Source organism: Procambarus clarkii, chromosome 61, assembly GCF_040958095.1.
Source record: "Procambarus clarkii isolate CNS0578487 chromosome 61, FALCON_Pclarkii_2.0, whole genome shotgun sequence".
NCBI classification, from domain to species: Eukaryota; Metazoa; Arthropoda; class Malacostraca; order Decapoda; family Cambaridae; genus Procambarus; species Procambarus clarkii.
This window is the reverse complement of record NC_091210.1, coordinates 19,009,857-19,028,821: the sequence shown is the minus strand read 5'-3', so window position 1 is coordinate 19,028,821 and position 18,965 is coordinate 19,009,857.

The following is an 18,965-nucleotide window of genomic DNA, read 5'->3' as shown; positions in this document are numbered from 1 at the left end:
AAAGTTGTTCAAAGTTTTCACTGCCATGAATGATATTTACTATGGTAGTTTGTGGGGTGTTCACTAGAACACTATCCCCGCCTGCTGAGACATGATTACCACATGAACGATCTCCTAAACATTGCATAATAGAGGCGAAGAGGAGCTCTGAGGACGCTCTTAGAGGTTTCTAAATATGCAAGAAATTAGTTTCCGTTCTTGTGGTAAATTGAGTTTGTTTGAGAGAAACTCTTTCGTTCCTCTTCAGTGTATTGGTTGTTGGAGCCGCTTGTGGTGCCTTAATAGCATGATGTAGAGCCTCTTGTGGTCCCTTAATAGCATGATGTAGAGCCTCTTGTGTGCCCTTAATGGCATGATAGGTGGAGCCTCTTGTGGTCCCTTAATAGCATGATGTAGAGCCTCTTGTGTGCCCTTAATAGCATGATGTAGAGCCTCTTGTGTGCCCTTAATAGCATGATGTAGAGCCTCTTGTGTGCCCTTAATAGCATGATGTAGAGCCTCTTGTGTGCCCTTAATGGCATGATAGGTGGAGCCTCTTGTGGTCCCTTAATGGCATGATAGGTGGAGCCTCTTGTGGTCCCTTAATAGCATGATAGGTGGAGCCTCTTGTGGTCCCTTAATGGCATGATAGGTGGAGCCTCTTGTGGTCCCTTAATAGCATGATATGTGGAGTTTCTTGTGGTCCCTTAATAGCATGATAGGTGGAGTTTCTTGTGGTCCCTTAATAGTATGATGTAGAGCCTCTTGTGTGCCCATAAATGCAGATATACTATTTGCCTCTATGCTCACATCGTAATACATATAGAGGTATACTCCGCTTCTCGGTATATATTCACTGAAAGTTTACTATAGTCCTGAGCATAGTCCAGAACTAAAAGTATACTTGCTGGTTGTGGAGTAAACTGTTGTGGTAGCCTAAACAACCCTCCAGAGGTTGTTAGGACTTATGCCAGGCTCCAGATGATTCGTTATTTCAAGAATCTTCGCTCAAGTGAAGCCTTGAATCAAGAAAAAGTATTCCAGATGTTCAGTAGTGAAGCCTCCCCTACTCTGAGGCTTCAGATATTCCATATATTTGATCTGAAAAGCTCACTATGAAGTTCTCACGTCAGAGAGCAACTTATTATTGCCTCAGTAACACACCTACTGACTTCTGATGTCCCTTCTCTCTTTCCTAGAGAGAAGGGACATCAGGAATCCTCCCATCAGAACGTCAGATGTCAGGATGTCATACACATCACCCGATCAGGTGATATACATGACACATATATATCACGAGCCTCAGACATATACATGAGAGTATAATTCAGCTTTCTGGTCCCTCTGTTGGCAGGACAGATCTGCATAAGTGTGATTGATTACGTTATTAGTATGTAAATAGTGAGATGGTTGATGTAGACTGCCGCTGGGAGCACCTATCAGTGTGTAGAGTGATGTAGTGGGTGTGTCTCTGTGTGGAATGATCAGGAATTTAAGTTTTCTGAGGGGAATTTTTTTGTTTTCTTTCTCTTAGCTTGATTTTCGTGGTTTTTTCTGTCTCTCTCGTTATTATTATATTAGTTTAACTCTTTTATATCATTCATTGGTTGTTTCTTTAGTTGTTCTTTGTTATCCTACTTAATCTGATTGGTTTTATCTTACTCTCTTTTTGATTCCTCAGTGTCTATCTTCCCTCTTCTCTTACTCTGATGGTCTTTTCCTATATATCTTCTGCGTCTGATAGTGCCTCTTTCCCTCCCCTTTTGTTCTGATTGTCGCTCTATCTATCCCCTTCTGATCTAATAGCTCAATTCTTCTTCCTTTCCTGTTCCTCTATTAGTCCACTCTGTTTCCTTTCCTGCTCTGATAGACCTTCCTCTCTCTCTCCTCATGATCTGATTGTCCCAACCATCCCTCATGCTCTGATAGTCCCCCCCCCCTCTGAGAGTACCCCCTACACGGTGGGGGTACTCCCATACCACCAGTAACACCTCAAATGCAACTCTAATCAATTAATCAATTAATCTAATCAATGAGTTCATATATATAGAGAGAGAGCAAGATGAGGCCCTGAACCTCAGGCTTGCTCTATTCAATTCATCTTAATTCATATTATTCCATTTAACAGCATTAATGCTGAGGTTTGGTTTCATAGTGAAATGCGTAGCAGCATCAGAGCTCAGCATTCGGCTTATCTTGAAGCATTTCTGGGCTCTTAACTTAATTAAAGATGTTTTAAGTATTATGAAGCATAGATATCATCTTTATTCTATTTTGCTTTGTACTGGGAATTCAGTAAAATTATTTGGTAAAATTCAGGTAAGTTCATTTCTGAACCTGTGTACGTGTCAGCTGTACATCTGTTTGTGTTATCTGTAAATCTGTTTATGTTATCTGTACCTCTGTCAGTATCATCTGTCATATATATACATATATATATATATATATATATATATATATATATATATATATATATATATATATATATATATATATATATATATATATGTCGTACCTAGTAGCCAGAACGCAATTCTCAGCCTACTATGCAAGGCCTGATTTGCCTAATAAGCCAAGATTTCCTGAATTAATATATTTTCTCAAATTTTTTTCTTATGAAATGATAAAGCTACCCATTTCATTATGTATGAGGTCAATTTTTTTTTTATTGGAGTTAAAATTAACGTAGATATATGACCGAACCTAACCAACCCTACCTAACCTAACCTAACCTATCTTTATAGGTTAGGTTAGGTTAGGTAGCCGAAAAAGCTAGGTTAGGTTAGGTTAGGTAGGTTAGGTAGTCGAAAAAAAATTAATTCATGAAAACTTGGCTTATTAGGCAAATCGGGCCTTGCATAGTAGGCTGAAAAGTGCGTTCTGGCTACTAGGTACGATATATATATATATATATATATATATATATATATATATATATATATATATATATATATATATATATATATATATATATATATATATGTCGTACCTAGTAGCCAGAACGCACTTCTCAGTCTATTATGCAAGGCCCGATTTGCCTAATAAGCCAAGTTTTACTGAATTAATATATTTTCTCTAATATTTTTCTTATGAAATGATAAAGCTACCCATTTCATTATGTATGAGGTCAATTTTTTTTTATTGGAGTTAAAATTACCGTAGTTATATGACCGAACCTAACCAACCCTACCTAACCTAACCTAACCTATCTCTATCGGTTAGGTTAGGTTAGGTAGCAGAAAAAGTTTGGTTAGGTTAGGTTAGGTAGGTTAGGTAGTCGAAAAAACATTAATGCATGAAAACTTGGCTTATTAGGCAAATTGGGCCATGCATAGTTGGCTGAGAAGTGCGTTCTGGCTATTAGGTACGAAATATATATATATATATATATATATATATATATATATATATATATATATATATATATATATATATATATATATATAGTCAAAGTGTTTAGCAGTGCCGCAGATCACGTCGTGGCGCAGTGGACTAAAGCATGCATCTGGGAACACCTGTCGCATAGGTTCGATCCTACATCACGGCTCCTGTGGATTTGTTCATTGATATATCAAGAATATGGGATTTCTCTGTGTGTATAGATATAGCTAATGATATTAGAAAGTTATTAGTGCACTTAGTTGTGTGAATTGAAGTGTTAGTTTTGGAGAATTGGATGAAAATTGCAATAGAATTTAGTCATATATTCCTTATCTAAATATTGTTATCTAAGGGTATATATATATTATGGTAATTTTCGGCGCATTTTTACTGGTGTTATTATATAGTCTTTTATTTTAAGGTTACTTGTATTGAAAGTAGATTTTAAGAGGAAATTTAATCTAGCATCGAAATTACTCTTTGCACAAGAGTTTAAAGTTCCCTAAATTTCTTAAAACTAAAATGGGGTTCTAATAATATAATTAGAGTTTCCCATTCGTAACTGGTGAACTATATGCAATATAATTGTTATCTAGTGATGAAATGGTCCCGTTATCTTATAATTTGTGCTTGTTACATAATAATATGTGAGGTTGTATACGTTTGAAGCATCCAAATTGGCCAATCTTGATAAATCGTTAGATTTAATGTGTTCCAATTAATTTGTCCAATCGTAAATAATGTTCAAACGAAGCCAAAACGCTCCAATCAGGACAAATATAATTAGATTTGGGCCAAAGATTGGGGGAAAAAATAAGTTACAGATGGATTCATTTGATAATATTTCTTCAGATCAATCTTTGTCCGGTTCATTTGTTTCGTTAACCGGATCATTTATGTCTCGACTGTAATGGTGATTACTAGAGACATCTACACTCTACTACTCCTCCAGATTAGGGGCTTCCAACCAGAGGTTTCCATCCAAGGGGCCCCTATCCAAAGGGTCCCAGTAAGCCCTGTAATATTAGACACAATTGTGGAAGCTCAACACCAACTCAGTTGAGGCCGGAACCTGTGATGGTAAGGTCAAAGGGTCCTCAAAGGGAGAGAGATTGAGAGACCCAGGAACAACGCCTCCCATGTTAATCTCTGACCCGCTGGTAGTCACCATTAATGGTTTCCCTTGTTGTTTATTTGGTTCATGGAGTTCACTTAATCTCTACACCCTAATCCTATCCAATGGTCGACTATCCATTCAGGTTTCAGCCCACAATAGTTGATTAACTCCTCTGTTTAATTATTTATTCGTAAGATTCATAATTACAATCAGTATCTTTATTCATAATAAATGTGAAAATTATATATATATATATATATATATATATATATATATATATATATATATATATATATATATATATATATATATATATATATATATATATGTCGTACCTAGTAGCCAGAACTCACTTCTTAGCCTACTATGCAAGGCCCGTTTTGCCTAATAAACCGAGTTTTCATGAATTAATTGTTTTTCGACTACCTAACCTACCTAACCTAACCTAACCTAACTTTTCGGCTACCTAACCAAACCTAACCTATAAAGATAGGTTAGGTTAGGTTAGGTAGGGTTGGTTAGGTTCGGTCATATATCTACGTTAATTTTAACTCCAATAAAAAAATTGACCTAATACATAATGAAATGGGTAGCTTTATCATTTCATAAGAAAAAAATTAGAAAAAATATATTAATTCAGGAAAACTTGGCTTATTAGGCAAATCGGGCCATGCATAGTAGGCCAAAAAGTGAGTTCTGGCTACTAGGTACGACATATATATATATATATATATATATATATATATATATATATATATATATATATATATATATATATATATATATATATATATATATATTGAATTTTAACTCACCCAGGACACAATCACACAACAGTTGCTTAACTACCAGAAACCTATTTGCAGCTAGGTGAACAGAGCCATTAGGTGAAAAGAAACGTGCCCACCTATTTCTTTCCCTTTCCAGGACTTGAACTTTGGATTCCCAATTGTGAGTCGAGAATGAAGCCTACTGTACTACCGAGACCCTTATCTTGAATGAGTTTCAGGATCTTTTGGATAGTCTCCGCGACAGGCGGTCGTTCCGGCTTGGTTAATTCTTTTGATAATCCCTTTTTTCAGTTGAATTTTCAACTTTTTTTATATTTTTCAAGTAATGTCTTGTCATCGACACCTTCGGCGGGTAGGCGGTTCCATGGGTTTATAACCCGATGCTAAAACGACATCTGTTTTCTGTCCAATAATTGTCACTTGTTGAACTTGGGGCTGTTGGCTCTTATGTCCATTACAGTTGGGCCCAGTAGCGTCCAGTAGAGTCCTGTAGAGTCCTGCTCATTGTATCGAGAACCAATTTTTTGCAAGATTCATTGAACAATCATCTTCATGGACTGTGATGAGTCTGGAGTGATTAGTGGATTAGTATCCTACAACATCAAGTTCTAATAGATCACGAATACTACACAGACAGTTCTTCTGTAACCAGTTTGGGTCGTCGCGGACAATACTGTGTCGTTGAGTAACTACCATTAAATGTCGTGGAGTAACCACCATTTAGAGGCATTTAGAGGACTCCACTAAGGGGAACCGGTCGGCCGAGCGGACAGCACACTGGACTTGTGATCCTGTGGTCCCGGGTTCCATCCCGGGCGCCGGCGAGAAACAATGAGCACAGTTTCTTTCACCCTATGCTCCTGTTACCTAGCAGTAAAATAGGTACCTGGGTGTTAGTCAGCTGTCACGGGCTGCTTCCTGGGGGTGGAGGCTTGGTCGAGGACCGGGCCGCGGGGACACTAAAGCCCCGAAATCATCTCAAGATAACCTCAAGAAGGGATTATCCCTTATGGATGATCTACAGTTTTCAATTATACAAAAACACGTATATACGTATACACGTATATATACGTATATATATATAGATTGGATAAATTATCAATATATGGAGATAATTATCCTTATACTGTGTAAAATTAAAAAAAAATTCAATACCCACAATTAGCAAGTTCATTGGGGTATAGCAGGTGAAATTTTCAATAAATTCTCACTTCAAAAACTGGGATTCGAACGCTCCAAACTAACACCCATTTTCTGTCGTGTAAATTTTCAGGATTAACGTAAATATCTGGATGATATCCTTGAGTGGGATTTCTATCCACGACATGAAGGATATGGTTATTATACAACCCGTCCTCTTAAAAATAACGTCACTTTTGGCTCGTATGCGCACTATGGCCAAATTTGGACGTAATTTGAAATGAAATTGACTCACAAAAGTGACGTACTGTTCCGTTTTCTGTTTGAGTCGTCCGGCTTACTCGGCCAGCTTAGAAGAGGAACTTTCAATTAACGTTTTTCATAACGTTTTGAAACTTTATGAGAATTTCCTGCCCACCTAACCTATCAGAGGACCCTTAACTTACTGTTGTTGAAAAAAAAATCCCAAATTTATTTTAATTTTTTTTTCATTTTCAAATTACGTCCATATTCGGCCATACGGACAAACGGCCAAAAGCGACGTTCTTTTTAAGAGGACGTCGGTTGTATTATATCCATCATGAAAGACCCAGAAAGTAAAGACCTTCCGCAAGGTCTCCTCCCATAACATGAAAACCTTGGTCTCGTATCACGGAGACCCCAAGGCAAGGTGTATATATAATACCAACAAGCACCAAATAGGAAAACTAATCTCAAAGTTCCTCAATAAGCCTCATGTGTTGACAAAAAGGAGCAAGGTAATAACATGCATATTCAACTTTGCTCAAAGTTTGTCATAGTCGGATATTTATTAATTATTGCATGGCTGTTATGTGAATAATGCAAGAGAGAGAGTGTGTGTAATTGCAAGAGTTGAGTGGGGCCTCGTAGCCTGGTGGATAGCGCGCAGGACTCGTAATTCTGTGGCGTGGGTTCGATTCCCGCACGAGGCAGAAACAAATGGGCTAAAGTTTCTTTCACCCTGAATGCATCTAGCATTCAGGGTGAAAGAGATCTAGCATTCAGAAAGAAAGAGAGATGCATTTCACCCTGAATGCATCTATTTACATCTAGCAGTAAATAGGTACCTGGGAGTTAGTCAGATGTCACGGGCTGCTTCCTGGGGGTGGAGGCCTGGTCGAGGACCGGGCCGCGAGGACACTAAAGCCCCGAAATCATCTCAAGATAACCTCAAGAGGAAAAGGAGAATAAATCAAAGGAACTAAAGAGGAAGAGAGAAAGGCATAAATGAGGCGAACGGAACGTAAAGCGATATTTAGACGTGTCCTTCATCGTAGACAAATTGAAACGACATTGTAGCAACGTTTTAAAAACATTGCAGCCACTTTTAAAAAACGTGGTAGGAACGTTAGACAAACGTTTTAGAAAACGTTTTAGAAACGTTATAAGAACATTATAACGTTTTAGAAAACATTTTTAAAACGTTATAGGAATATTATAACGTTTTAGAAACGTTTTAAAACCGTTGTAGGAACATTATAACGTTTTAGAAACGTTTTAAACCCGTTATAGGAACATTATAACGTTTTAGAAAACATTTTTAAAACGTTATAGGAACATTATAACGTTTTAGAAAACATTTTTAAAACGTTATAGGAACATTATAACGTTTTAGAAAACATTATTGGAACATTATAACGTTTTAGAAAACATTTTAAAAACGTTATAGGAACATTATAACGTTTTAGAAAACATTTTAAAAACGTTATAGGAACATTATAACGTTTTAGATACTTTTAAAACCGTTGTATTTAACACTATAACGTTTTAGAAACGTTTAAACCCGTTCTAGAAACATTATAACGTTTTAAAAAGGTTATAGTTACGTTGTGTTTTCGAGGAAATGTCATTTCAGTGTCTCGCGCATATTGTTATGTTCTCCATAAGGACCATTGCAAGTATTTTTGTTGCAGTAATTAGGGTCGTTGAGCATCCAATAGTAGATAGCCAGGGCATGCCGGAGCTTTTTTCCAAAATGTGGAAGTTTCTTCTGTCATTTATTATAATTGAGAGGCATTACGACTGGCATATAAGAGGCAGTTACCTTGGGTTGATGTCGGGGATCAAGGGCCCCGTGGCCCAGTTTCTGACCAGGCCCTCCCCCACACCAGGTGCATATAAGCAGTGCATTACAACCGATATACAAGAATATGCCCTTAAATATCAGGAAACTGTGGCTTCTGGTAATTAATCATGCTTCAGTTGTTGAAATGTATATTACGTGAAGTTTTATCAGTTTTATCAAAATATATATAGTATATATATTATATAGTATAATAAAAGTATATAAAATCCACGTGGATTTTATATACGAGTCATTATATTCTTGAATTGTTTAGTTTCCCTTGTATTTTTTGAGGTCTAATTATTTTTGAAGATGAGCCTTATAATTTTCTGTTGAATTCTGATTCTGAATATAACAATTGGATGTCGATTATATTATTTTATTTGTTTATTTATAATGTGAATCGTTAATTCAGTAAGGATTAATTTAATTTGATCTTACATAGAATCTTTGAATCTTTAGGTTCTCAATTGTGATTTTTATTTAGTCCTTATTGTCAATGTTACGTGTTATCGAGCCTTACTTTGATTAATTGTAAATAATACAATAAGTAAATTGTATTTAATTGTAAATACAATTGTAAATAAGTAAATAATTAATTTACTTTAGATTTTTTCCTTTTCATGTTTTATTTTTTAGGAACTAATCATTTTTCAAGAACCCTTATAACGTACTATTGTGCCCATCCCTTTCCTCTATCCTATCCCAGATCCTTGTCCTCATATTCTTTTCCAGGCACTTTCTTCATTTTCACTTTCACAATCACTTTCTTTCACAATCGACTTGAGAATGGTCCAGGACGAACCGAAACGTCGTCGTCCCTTCACTTTCTAGTGTGTGATTTGGTCAACTTTCTCCTAATTGCCTTTCTTTCTCATGCACGAGAATCAGGTTTTAATAACTGGAACAACCAATTAACAATGCCAATGTCTCTGTCAACCAATGTCAATGTCAATGTCAATGTCAATGTCAATGTCTGCCAATGTCAATGTCAATGTCAATGTCAATGTCTGCCAATGTCAACCAATGTCTCTGTTCTTCAACAGGGAAAAGCTAATTTCACCCATCTCTGTCAGCCTTGGTCAGGCACCTTATTCAGCCTCTGTCGTATATAAACTTTGAGATGAAGCAGGATGCTTTAATATGTATGATAATATGTATGATAATATGTATGATAATATGTATAATCTCCTGACATGCTCCCTGTGCTCTTTGTCCGGCGTTCCCTTACAAGGAAATTTTAATAACATCATTACCAGACCTCCTTCTGTGTGTTAAGAAAATATAAGATCTTGTTGCCTTGGGAATTATCAGACTGGAGGGTCTAAGATAGTAATAATGCTTGCAAAGTTCTGGCTTGCAATGTTTGCATAGAGCACAAGTCGCCCCAGGCAAAGTGGCTTTCAGTATGCAAACATTGGAAGCTTTGAGTGCGTTGTTTCTTGAGTGCGTGGTTTCTTGAGTGCGTTATTCATCGAGTGAAGAATTCTCAATAGACTCGTGGGTCTTTATGCTTGCTAATGACTGGTTCTGGATAGTGAAGCTGGGGCTTTGGAGCTAAAGGTTGACCTTGCGTGATGTTGGAGGCTGGACACTCTCTCTCTCTCTCTCTCTCTCTCTCTCTCTCTCTCTCTCTCTCTCTCTCTCTCTCTCTCTCTCTCCCTCCATTCTCAAGCAAACAAACAAATGTCTGTGTAATTTATGTAAATTACCTTCCTGTAATATTTATGCTGAAGCTACGTTTGCTGACTTTCTCTATCAGCTGCTGATTTGGTTTTAACTGTCTCTGTCTGTTGTTCCATCAACTGTCAGTTGTTCAATTAGCTGTCGTTGTTCCATTAGCTGTCGTTGTTCCATTAGCTGTCTGTTGTTCCATCAGCTGTCTGTTGTTCCATTAGCTGTCGTTGTTCCATTAGCTGTCGTTGTTCCATTAGCCGTAAGCTGCTCCTTCAGCTTTAAAGTATTCACTCAGCTGAGAGAAAATGCAGCATATCCATATAATAAATTTTATAATTAAATCATTTTATTCACTAACAAGATTTCCATATAAGAAAAATTTGATTATGTTGAAAGATAGTGGGGGAAAAAACCCTTTAGAATATCGGCTTATTTATTCCCCAAGACTATCCTGGAGGGACTTGGAGTCATCCTAAGCTGCAGGTAAGTTTTCAACTAAGTTCAAAGTCTCTTTGCACCGTGAATGGATTATCAAAGAAGCCGTGAACCCTGGAAACACAAATCGAAACTGTCTCTATTCACGCTTGGTACAACTTGTAATAAAGTTGTTACATCTTGGCTTAACGTGTTTATGACGTATTAGAACGTTGTTACAACTTGTAATAAAGTTGTTACATCTTGGCTTAACGTGTTTATGACGTATTAGAACGTTGTTACAACTTGCTATATTGGTTGTTATAACTGGTTAGGAGGTGATAAAACTTGTTCGAACGTTGTACCAACGTCGTAGTTTCGGTGTGTGTTTGGTGGGAAGCACCCTACATGAGAGCTTAAAAAAATTGGTGCTCGGTTTCTTGCACAGGGAGGTTATCTTGAGATAACCTCTCAAGGAGTCAGCCAATCCAGAAAACACACAAAAGTGTTCACAACATTTTTTGGGGTAACGTTTTGTTCCATTAATATAACTTTTTTGATAACGTTGTTCCGTCAATATAACGTTGTTCGAACGTTTGATCAACTCATACGTTATCAAAACTGCATCTTGATAACGTATATTTTTTTTTAGATCTAAAATTTCCCTTCTATATCTAAATATATAAAAATACAATTGTGTCTTCTTGGAAAAAGTATTCACTGTATAATTAATATTGTTTTGTATAAAACTCAAATTTGGTTTCGACAATTTTAAAATGTAATATCGATGGCTAGGATGGCTAGGCTGGCTAGGATGGCTAGGGATGGCTAGGATGGCTAGGGATGGGAGAAATGTTTATGCTGGAACTTTGGGTCTGTTGATTGGCTGTTGTTAACTCTGTAAACACAAGTTCCTCCCCAATCTTTGTTTTTTCTCTCACTCCTCCTCTTCCATTCTCTCTCTTCCTTTCGCTCTTTCTCTCTCTCTCTCTCTCGTTCTTCTTCTTCTCCTCTGTTTCGTAGATTCATCTTCTTTGCTTATTTTAATGTTTGTTTTTATTGGTTTTGTCTCTTTCTCTCTCAGTCTGTCTGTCTGTCTCTCTCTCTCTCTCTCTCTCTCTCTCTCTCTCTCTGTCTCTCTGTCTCTGTCTCTATCTGTCTGTCTGTATCTCTCTCTCTCTCTCTCTCTCTCTCTCTCTCTCTCTGTCTCTCTGTCTCTGTCTCTATCTGTCTGTCTGTATCTCTCTCTCTCTCTCTCTCTCTCTCTCTCTCTCTCTCTCTCTCTCTGTCTCTCTGTCTCTGTCTCTATCTGTCTGTCTGTATCTCTCTCTCTCTCTCTCTCTCTCTCTCTCTCTCTCTCTCTCTCTCTCTCTCTCTCTCTCTCTCTCTCTCTCTCTCTCTCTCTCTCTCTCTCTCTCTCTCTCTCTCTGATGTGTGAGTTTAAGCCGACTTCTCTCAATCAAAAACATGTTGGTGGGTTTTATGTATTTTATATACATGTCTATGTTTTATACAGATGATTTCCAGCAGGATCTCTGCTGCTGTTTCATTTATTGATTGTCTGCTTCAGCTGCTGACCTCTGCTTTGACAGCTGTTCACTGTTGAATGTTGTTAAACCAGCTAAATTCATCTGTTGACTGTTGAATGTTGTTAAACAAGCTAAATTCATCCCTGTTAGCTGTTAGTTGTTCCAATCTGTGCCTGTTGCACATATGTACTTAAGTGTTGCACATATGTACTTAGTGTTGCAGATTCAGGTGCCTGTTGATGGCTGCATGTTGCATGCGTTCATACTCGTCTATACAGAAACTCTTCCAGAAAATACACAGAATAACCTGTGTGTTCCTTTAACCTTTATTAAGTCCTTACAACATTGTAATAATATTGAAGCAAAGGGGAAAAAATGTTTAGCAACGTTAAAACAACGTTTGTGAACGTTTATGTTGAGTCTTGATGATGCACTTGAGGACACAAGTGTATGTGTAGCCCCCAAGTGTGACAGATATTTGAAAAAAAGTTTATTCAAAGTCAGAAGAGATGAAGTTGTGAAGTGAAGTGAAAGAAGTCTGACTTCATTCAAAGGCTGAACTCTACAAATGAAAGAATCCAATAGCTTCAGGAACCTGTACATAAGTTGAGTGTATATTCAGAATACGAAACACTTAAGCTTAACTTCTAGAAAAAACAATTGGGTTCAGGTAAGGTCTATAAGTATAAAATTAGAGTGCGATGCTTCCACTTTTAGACCTAAAGTCTAAAAGTCTAAAGTCTAAAGTGTAAGGACTATTCTGGGGCAAAATCTTTGGACCTACATCTGTACTATAGTGGTCTGCGTCCTCAGTTCACAACTTATGATCCCGGGTTCGATTCCCAGGCGTGACATTGAGACTGGTAGACACGCTTTCTTTCACTGGATGCTACTGTTCACCTAGTAGATTTAGAAGGCAAAAACAACTTTCAATAAGCCATCGTTAATGTGTTTTCATTTTTTTTGGCATTCTAATTTTACAAGTTTCATTGGCAAATTTTTCTTCTAATTTTCAGATAATATATAAATAAAATAGATAGAATGCAAGAATTATAGGATGATATAGTGACCTGTGATTATACCTCTATAATTTAATTCAGAGTATAAATTAGCTAAACCATAGAATTACTTATAATGTCGTTATATCTTTAATTTTAATCATATTATATATTAGCATAAAGTAAGGTAATGATCTGGATAAAGCACTAAGCAATTGCGAATATATATCACTTGAAATGTATACAAGGATAAGGATTTGGGATGGGACGGGGGGAAAGGAATGGTGCCCAACTACTTGTGGACGGTCGGGGGATTGAACACCGACCTGCATAAAGCGAGACCGTCGCTCTACCGTCCTGCCCAAGTGGTTGGGCAGCAACAAGGTAAAATAAATGTTGAAATGACGTTGAATGAACATTGACTTGATGTTCACAGCTTTGATTCAATGCTGGATTAACATTGATAGCGTGGATTTAACGTTGATAGCGTTGATTTAACGTTGATAGCGTGGATTTAACGTTGATTTAACAGTCATAGAGCTGAATCAACGATAAATTAACGATGAAACAAAGAATCAACGCTGAATTTAACGTTACTCGTTTAAATCAACGTTTAAATCATCGTTAACCTTTAGCATTGAGACAACTGGCTACATTTCTGAGAGAATGCAGTAGATAGACCATCAACTTTTTCCAACCTATAAAATAGACATTTCCCCAGGTTAGTTTAGAACTAATTAACAGCCTTTGGTATGCAAATTACCCTGAATATTAAGTACCTAACAAGGATAGATTTATCTAACCGCATGACCGACAACCAAGATAATTAATTAATTATAAAATAATTTGGAATCGTTTTAAAGTATTTTTTATTTATGATTGACTTGTACCGTTTTTCTCTTTTTAGCTCTTCAAAGATATCATTTTGTTCTCACTTTTGTTCATTTACGTTTTCTGTTCACAAACTTTGTTCTTATTTTGTTCATCATGTTAATCTCATAATTTAATAATCTCATTATATATTGTGCCTGTTGTATTTGAGTATTATAGTGGCTCTGGTGTAGCATTGTATTGGCTCTGTTGTTGTCGTATAGCATTGTATTGATCCTGGTGTTGTTTAACTGTAGTGTCCTAGGGAGGAGTAGAGTTATAAATTTTTATATGCTCTAGAGGCCCCGGCCTCGATAGAGCCTCTAGCTGGAGCATGATAGCCTCTAGCTGGGGCATGATATCCTCTAGCTGGAGCATGATATCCTCTAGCAGGAGCATGATAGCCTCTAGCTGGAGCATGATAATCTCTAGCTGGAGCATGATAGCCCTCTTGCTGGAGCATGATAGCCCTCTTGCTGGAGCATGATATCCTCTAGCAGGAGCATGATAGCCTCTAGCTGGAGCATGATAGCCTCTTGCTGGAGCATGATAACCTCTAGCTGGAGCATGATATCCTCTAGCTGGAGCATGATATAATTTTGTGTGATGATGAGACAGGATGGAAATGCTCCTGGGAATATGACCCTTGAGTATGTCTTCTATATGTATATAAAAATCCCCCTATATGTATATAGTCACTCCTCTGTATGTATATAGCTTAATCACCCTTCTATATATTTGGGATAAGTTGAGCTGGTTTGGGTTAGGTTGGGTTAGATTTATTTTAAAAAATGGCTAGGTAGGGGTTAGGTTAGATTTGGGTGGATTTTAAATTCCGGTGGCGAATAGTCTTACATATATTGCAATTTGGATCTCATTCCCGGTACTCTGCATCTAAGCACTCACAGTCTCTCTAATATCCTTTAACTCTTCCTTGTATACAAATACCTGAACATTTCTCTACATATCTTGAGGTTATCTTGAGATGATTTCGGGGCTTTAGTGTCCCCGCGGCCCGGTCCTCGACCAGGCCTCCACCCCCAGGAAGCAGCCCGTGACAGCTGACTAACACCCAGGTACCTATTTACTGCTAGGTAACAGGGGCATTCAGGGTGAAAGAAACTTTGCCCATTTGTTTCTGCCTCGTGCGGGAATCGAACCCGCGCCACAGAATTACGAGTCCTGCGCGCGATCCACCAGGCTACGAGGACCCTACGAGGACACATAAACTAACTCCTGGCGCAAAAATGTCCTCCGAACTTTCACCAGCGATAAACTTACACTTTTTCCTGAAAAAAGTATTTTCCTTACATGTTCTATAAAGAGAGAATCAGAGGGGTGTTTCCTGAAGCTGTAAGCATTAACTTTGAGCTAATCTTGGTGGATTTTGACAACATATGTGACATTTGTCTAAATGACTCTAAGATTCTAAGTTCATTTTTTAGATCTTTTTGATCTTCTCACGATTTTTGAACTTGCTACAGGTTCTCACGATTTCTATGTCAAAAATCCTATTTTCTAAGATGTTGTATTCGTTTCCAAATTTTTTTCCATCTAAAAATGTTTTATAAAATCTAGCTTTTCATCAGCTTTGATCTTATCTTTCCTTATCTTCCAGCTGTCTAAACTAGCAAGTTGTTAAGCAATGAGACGAGGCTAGAATAGAATTAATTTGGAATCTTCAGCCCTGTTTCTGTTGCACTCTTAAATCACTCTAAGACACTCTAAGAATACACTAAGACGCTCTTAAGACAATCTAAGACTCTTAGAATATATACTAAGACTATCGTAAGACTCTTAGAATACACTAAGATATTCTTAAGAGACTCTAATACACTCTTAGAATACACAAAGACACTCTAAGACACTCTTAGAATATCAAGACACTCTAAGATACTCTTAGAATATCAAGACACTCTTAAAACACTCTAAAACACTCTTAGAATACAAAGACAGTCTTAACACACTCTAAGACACACTTAGAATACACCAAGACACTCTAAGACACTCTTAGAATACACCAAGACACTCTAAGACACTCTTAGAATACACCAAGACACTCTAAGACACTCTTAGAATACCAAGACACTCTAAAACACTCTAAGACACTCTTAGAATACCAAGACACTCTTAAAACACTCTAAGACACTCTTAGAACACACCAAGACACTCTAAGACACTCTTAGAATACCAAGACACTCTTAAAACACTCTAAGACACTCTTCGAATACCAAGATACTCTTAAAACACTCTAAGACACTCTTAGAACACACCAAGACACTCTAAGACACTCTTAGAATACCAAGACACTCTTAAAACACTCTAAGACACTCTTCGAATACCAAGACACTCTTAAAACACTCTAAGACACTCTTAAAATACACCAAGACACTCTTTAAGACACGCTTGGCAACCTAAAACCCTGACAGGTCCTTTCAAGCCGGGTCGATAAGAAGCTATCAAAGTTGCAGAGAATTCTGAACAAAGAACTTTCGCTGTGGGAGAATGTTTTGCTAAGTCTTTCCTTGTTGTCATCAGTCTTTCAAGTCTGTTATTCCAGCACAAGTCTTTTTTTCTTATAAAATTCCTTTCTGGCCATCTGGAGAAGGCTTCTCTGAGATGGATTGTGGTTTTTGTGTCTGAATTTTTTGTATTTATATATACGAAACCTGTACATCTTTTTGTTTATATCAATAATAACCATGGGTTGTGGTGCTTTAAAGCTCGTAGGGGGTTTAATAACTTCAGAGTAAGCCACCACGATTGAGAAAAGATGCAGAGGTTTCGTAAGGTTTCGTTAACAGAGTCTGTATGTTAATGCATAAATACTGAATATCCTCTTAATTCAAAAAATTTTGGAATTAAAGCCTTAGGTGATTGCGCCTGAAAATAGGAGCAGCTTGCGTCCTACTGATGGCTAATTAAGGCTTCAATTAAATTACTGAGTTAAATTGTAATTAAAATCGATAAATTTACCTGGAGATAAGAGAGAGCTTAAATTAGATGATTTTTTTTCCTTTTTTAACTTTTTTATGTTAAGTTTTAAGGAATTATAAAGTTCTGAAAAACATCCATATTTTTGCAACTATATATTATCGTATTTTAGGGAAAGGGAAGGTAATATTATTTAGGGAAAAGGAAGGTAGCATTGAATAGGGAACCCATTGGTTTATTTACCTCTTAGGAGAGCAACACGTTGTCTTGCTACTACGTAACAAATCCAACCTTTTAACCTAAGCAGAAACGTGCAAACCCAAGCAACCCACCTAACCCATCAATCCAAGGTATAGAATATGTAAATATTTGTGAGTGGTTGGTTAATAGGCTGTATTTGTAACGTAGGATACATTAACGTGAAAAATGTAACCTATTAGTAGAGAGATTGGGATGGCAACAGGGGTTTGGACGCTATATAATGGGTTATATAATACATTATATAAGGGCTATATAATGCCAAACTTTGAAAGTAATTTATATTACAGCATTACAAAAAAACTTTGATAAGTCAATTTCTTTTCAGTGGCTGAGCTGATGAAACATTCAACTCTCTGGATATTTTCCACATTGTCAAGGGATTGAATTAATCCTTTCTTTACCTGCTCCAGTGGATTTTAATCCCAAGCCTGCGAGTCTGAGTGACTGTTGCTCAGTTATCAACTCATCAATCTCTCTCTATTCAGCCTTTGCCAAAGTAATTCTCCTTAGAAATCTCAATTTTATTTTGCAAAAAGTTAAATGCAGTTTCAAAGTTTGACACAAGCATGTTAACTTTGATCGGTGATTTATTGATTTTTTTGACTAGGAAAGTTAATTTAGTATCATTACAATAGGATATCACTGATTATCAGACTGCTATCTTCATGGTCATCATTAATCTCAACCACAGTATTATCCTAAATTTTAACTAACATTTTGATCAACAATATATCCCCCCGAGTCTTCATTACATACAAATTCATAAAATATATATGTTACCTAGCAGTAAATAGGTACCTGGGTGTTAGTCAGCTGTCACGGGCTGCTTCCTGGGGGTGGAGGCCTGGTCAAGGACCGGGCCGCGGGGACACTAAAGCCCCGAAATCAACTCAAGTTAATCTCAAGATATATTTTTATCTACATCAATATAATTTCCGACATTATTGCTCGTGGCAAATTAACTCGATTAATAATTATCAATAATAATTATCCGTTGACTATTATTGATCCATTGATCAGTCCACACCACTAACGCATTTTGTGATTAATATTGTGATCGATCAATTGAGCTTGTAGAGTGGATTTTGATTTATAGTTTTACTAATTTAATTCTTATTTCGGTATCTGGTTAGTGATTAATTTGGTTTAAAATAGGATTAAAAACTATCGTTGCACATGAACAGTGATCAATCTGGTCACAGAGTGATCAACTGAGCTTGAAAGAAAATTATTTATGATCGATTCTTCAAGATGAGGACCAAATGATCAGGTTTAGTGGTAATATTTAGTTTGTAATTAGAATGATTAATGCCTGTAAGATAACAGTTCGCCTCGATATATTCTTGTTCATTATAACGAATTGAAACGTAGGATAACATCATAGTATCGTTATCACTGTTCAATATGATATCATGTGAGTTAGAATTACATCAGTGTTATCACTGTTCAATATGATAGCATGTGAGCTAGGATTACATCAGTGTTATCACTGTTCAATATGATAGCATGTGAGCTAGAATTACATCAGTGTTATCACTGTTCAATATGATAGCATGTGAGCTAGGATTACATCAGTGTTATCACTGTCTAGTACAACAGCCTCAGTGCCAGGATAACACCAAAAGTTACAGCTCTTCAGTATAACAACTAGAATACTAAGATAACATCAGAGCATTGTTGCCGAAGCTGAATTTGATATCAGTAAAGAACTCCTTCGTAAACATTGCTGAGAGACGCAGGCTTCTCTCATAAAGGCGATCAAGCTTCACTGAACACTTTGATAGAGTT